The sequence below is a fragment of the Varroa jacobsoni genome, unplaced genomic scaffold (assembly GCF_002532875.2).
Source record: "Varroa jacobsoni isolate VJ856 unplaced genomic scaffold, vjacob_1.0 scaffold_1057, whole genome shotgun sequence".
NCBI classification, from domain to species: Eukaryota; Metazoa; Arthropoda; class Arachnida; order Mesostigmata; family Varroidae; genus Varroa; species Varroa jacobsoni.
The window spans coordinates 60,220-65,247 of NW_019213959.1; the positions used below are offsets into that span (position 1 = coordinate 60,220).

Below are 5,028 nucleotides of genomic sequence, written 5' to 3' on the forward strand. Positions count from 1 at the left end.
CTATGTGCGCACACTATAGGACGTCGTCATAATCCTTGCTACTACCGACAACTTGCAACACATTAAAACATAGATTGGTATACATTCATGTCTATCTATGCGCTTCCGGGAGTTTTATGCCGCTGTTAACTATCCCTTTATTACCTTTGGAGTAGACAGTCTTGTCTTTTAAGGTGTCGACTCACCACCGTTACTTGGAGTAACTCTGGCGAGAAACGCCAGGGACGGTCTTCATCTCTTGATAGTTTATCCGTACAATACTGCCTTCATAAGCAGCGGCATTTCTTTTAAAGAACAATAAGCTTCAACTGGACGTATCGAAACTGAAGAATAAAGGGACTATGAAAAGCGACTTAAATATAAGCCCCGCTCCTTTTCTAGGCACTTATCAGTAGTCGAATATTTGTCCTCTCTGTGTGTGTGTTCCAACAAGCGATTGAGCCATGGATCTTATATAGTCACCTTACGTAGGGCCTCTATATGGCCGATCTAGAAACCGCAGGAAGTGTCTTACGGCACCGCCGTGCTGGACCTTGCCTTTGATATAACATTTATGCGATAAAGCTTGTCCTGGAAGTTTTGTTCTCGGCAAAACTGTTCTTTGGGGAAACGTGCCATGAATCTTGAATTGGAGCCGCTTTGTCGATTTCTGTTCGGACATATGTGGGAAGCCGCTATTTGAATTACTCGAAAACAAGCATGACTTTAGCTAGTTAGGTGAGTGGCATCCAAACATGGCTATCATTGAATATTACATGAATAATTGTCGATCTATCTTTGCAAGAACGAATTGATAAATAATTTAACCAGCTAGTGAATTTGTATGTTTCTTTTTAAGAGCGGATGCCTACGTTTGGTAAGTCCAGTAAGCTTCATGTTTTTGCCGGCATATTATTCCGCATCTATTTTTATAAAGACGACATACTGGACATGAAAGTGGGCCCGTCACTTCAAAGTATCTAACACCTTGGAAAGTAACAGTCAGCAACAGGAAGAATCTTGGAAATCTCGAAGCCAGAAAATAGCGTGCGCCTGCTAAATTATTTCATAAAACAGTAAATGGAGAGCATTGACCCTTGGCAGCCATTAGTACGAAGATACGTGGGCGACATGAAGAGGGGATCAATACCTGCTGCTCTATAATTAATTACCCAAACTGTGCATAATTTTCGCTTGGGCAGGTAAAATCTGCTACAAGACGCTGGGAAATTCTTAGTACTTTCATGATGAGACTGTAATTCAGAGTGAAAATTCGTTGATTTACTATTTGTTCGGGCTGATAATTTGCTCAGCAGCCGCCTGCTGGGCCACGTTTTACGTTTTACATATTCGTAATCAGAGAAATCGCAAGTGAAGTTATAGACATTTGCTATTGGATCTATACTATCTATTTTGCCTCGAGGAGAGGTAGACTCGTTTGGTAAAAGTAACCGATCATGCGTCACTCTCCTAACCTACTTCACAAGTTTGACTGAACAGTTTGCGCGCCAAGGTTTCGTGCTGATGGTTACATTGCATACACAGTTGAGGAAACTTATTAATTTTGCCCGCATATCGATTATCGTTCCCTGCTTAACTTCATCAAATGAGGATATATAGCTTCTTGCTCGACGCATAGTTATATAGATCACCTTTGTCTCTTACGAATAATCTACAGATCAAGAATATAAAACTTGTCCAGTTTTCATGTATAAAAGATATACCTTTCTATATTTATACAAGAACGGACGTTTAGATTTGTAGAGCGGTATCGTTTGATTTGAGTTGAGTAATATTTATTATTGCAAAATTCATAAACGTACCTTTCACCGGACTTTCGTTTCGCGCAAAAGATTACGAAATGTATAAGGTAACAAGCTTCCCTCCAATATGGTGATTACTTTGGTTCCATCAAACATCCAGAGAAACCAGTGTTCGTTGAGATTGAGAAGAAAAAGTATTTCTTATCTGTTCGTATCTTAAACGTTAATTCTTTAGTTTTTTTTTTTTATAACGCCTCATTTTTTGTTACACTGGATACTTTCAGGACATCTTGAATATATAGCAAAGCTCCAGTGAACAAATATACTAAACGTTTGCGAGCTGCTAAATAGAACTCAGTTAAAGAACTTACTTTGGTTTTATAAAAATTCAGTCTGCACCGGACGCTCGGTGTTTTTTTCTAAGGAATAAAAATCGATGAATGGCAGACGCGCACAGCTGGCTAACTTGGCATGGCAAATGATTATTTTGTGGTTCTTTGAGTATACTATTTGTTACCAATATCCTTTTGACTTTTCCTTGAAGTGGTTTATCTCCCACTTTAGCACTAATTCGAGGCGTGCGGATGGATGAACGACTTTCAAGTTTGACCTAACCAAAACAAGCCAATGTCAAATCACTTAACCTTAATCTCGGCCAACTCTAATGGCCACAATCGTTACGGCGTCGATTTGTTTTAACGATGCGTGCACTAAAAACGAGTGATTTCTCTCCTCTGTAAAAATAGCTTATACATTGGATGCTGCTGTTAAGCATTCCCTCACACGGCTGGCCACGGCTACAAATGAAGTGGGTCTACGCTTTATTCGATCTTAGATAGGTTTAATTGTCCTCAGGTGACCCTGACATTAGTATGTGAACTCCTTTGTTGATGCACTGGATTCAACCGCTTGTTTCTATCAACTCCAACACATATAAAGTCTTACAAAATTGCTGTTGTTTGCTATATTGGCCCTTTCTCTGTACTCAATACAGTAAGCCTACTTTGTTGCTAGACGAATGGATAAATATATGCTAAATAGCTATCTATCTCCTATGCTGGTAAACCTTATAGAGTACAACGGTTTCTGTTTCTGCTTTCTACGTCAGTACTTCTCGGTGTGATAACGGCTAGGCGTCGACTGCCTCTGTTTATGTACGTGTTGCGATGTCGCTGCTATCGAAAATAATAATGTGTGTGGTACATGCGATTATGATGGAAGAGCGGCAAAGTTTAAAAGTGCAAAGATGAAAAAAGTAACAGAAAGCTAATCATTACCTAGCTGAGAAATATGTTTCATGCGTAAGGTATCTATTGCTGTATCCTCCCCTTCTAAAGAATTTTTAAGGCAAATATTACTAGAGCGTTGACAATGGACATTATTTCGACGGCGCGATGGAGCGGTCGCCACGTGTCCTGATTAAAATGGTTATTTAAATGATTAACGGACAGTTGTTGAGACTCGGCCCAGCTGCACTTAAAGACTAAGGTCGTTTTACGCTACGATGCAGGTAATGCCCAATGTGCCTTAAGGACGTTACATAATTATTCCTAACATTTACTGCTGCAGTTCCGTCTGACTCACTATCGATCAAGCTAAAGGAATCGCCTGTTCGTTTTGTGACTTTTGAAGATAAAGGCTACCCGGAAAAACATTCCATACATCCATTAACATAATTGAGAGTACCCTAATAACAAGCTTGAGTTGATATAAGAGCAATCACCTAATGACCTCATAAAATGCTTATGTATTGTATTCGTAAGGCTTGCTAAATGTCAATAGCTCTGCTTAGTTGACATTATGGTCTAATTTTCTTCGAATGCGAGATGCTGGACCACAAGGATCTACCTGTAAGCAACTAATCTAGGATATGAATTCGTTCTACGATAAAACACCGTGTGGCCGATTTCTATTAACAATATAGCTAGTCTCAATGGGCAATTTCATATAAATGTGATACCTTCAATTTGCAAAAAAAAAAATGTTATATAACATGTACAATAATACGTTAAGAATACAATTCTCAGTTCAACTAAATCGCTTTTAACGGGATACAAAACGTCGAATCCGTAATGGGAGCTGAAAACATGAATTCAGATGATACATTCCCTGCTAACCTGGTCGGCTTCCTGTAATCAACCTATCCTCTCTTCGCCTGCTTGTACTAGCAATCAGTCACACCTGCACACGCTCCCTTTATCAGAATCTGCAGATTCTGAACAAAAATACCCAACAAAGGTTGCCAATATTATTTAGTGCCAACCGACAATCGGCACGATCTTACAGACGATTTAAACTGTTTACGCACGGAGGCAGCTTTTCGCTTGCACAGTCGCTCCGTGAATATAATAATATAATTGTAATGTAGACCATATATGATGCGGGGCAGGCAGCTTGTAACGCGTCACGCCGCCCTGCACTCCCGCAGCCGTTTCTGGCCTAAGTGAAATGTCGTCGAATACTGGCGTCTACCCTTTTTCTATTGTTATCGCCGCCTGTCGCGCGTTTCCCGGGCGCGGCCCTTCCTTAACGCGCGTTCGACCTTAAGATATATCGCCCTTCGCACTTAGCATGGCCGTCCCGACACAATAAATAAGTAGACCTTTGTTTGTGCTATTATCATAAATGCATCTAGCCTAGCTGCTTCTTGCTGCCGCTAACTTCTATTGTATGTTCATATAGATGTACAAATTCGTATCTGCTATGATATCAAAACTTATTATTAGCCCAGTATGACACAAAGCCATATTTCGGACTACGGTATCCACCGTAGTGAGAATAAATAATTATATAATAATAGCAACAGCAGTGACAACAGCCACCTTAGTCATTGTCACGAGATGTTCACCACACGACAACGCGATAATAGCAAAACTCGGATTGGTATAACAATATAGATACCTCGACAATTTAGTCCAAATCTACCGCCAGTCGGGTTCCCTCTGCGTTACCGCTCGACCGTGGCGCCATCTATGGCCAATTAGCTAAACCACAATCAGCTGGAGACGGACGAACGAAAGGGTGGATGGTGATAGCGCGTGAGTACCATCTCTAATGTCTGCCTTCCTATAGCCACTGTAAATCCCATGCTTTGAAACGACCATCGAACGGATGAAGGAAACAAAAATTTACGCTGGAACAATCGCTCTCTCGATCTAATCGCTCCACGCTGACGCTGGCAATCGGAAACTGCCGCGGTAATGGCAAGCATCGCCACTGCGACTCCTCCTCCTTCCCAGCCTCATCGCCGTCGTGTTTTACGCCTCTGGCAGAGAATTTTGCCACT

The 5,028-nt window shown here is 41.0% G+C and overlaps 1 long non-coding RNA gene across 7 annotated transcripts in view; it reads right to left on the reverse strand.

Annotated features, from left to right (window-relative positions):
* The window catches only part of LOC111266132 (uncharacterized), a 59,790-nt gene that overhangs the window by 12,923 nt on the left and 41,839 nt on the right, over positions 1–5,028 (reverse strand). For 2 of the 7 annotated variants that reach the window (XR_002683893.2, XR_002683892.2), the window contains exon 1: positions 1,803–2,792. The exons of 1 other annotated variant lie outside the window; for it this stretch is intronic. This is a non-coding gene — a long non-coding RNA (uncharacterized LOC111266132). 4 more of the 7 variants (XR_002683894.2, XR_015313314.1, XR_002683896.2 and 1 more) reach the window with 4 other exon arrangements.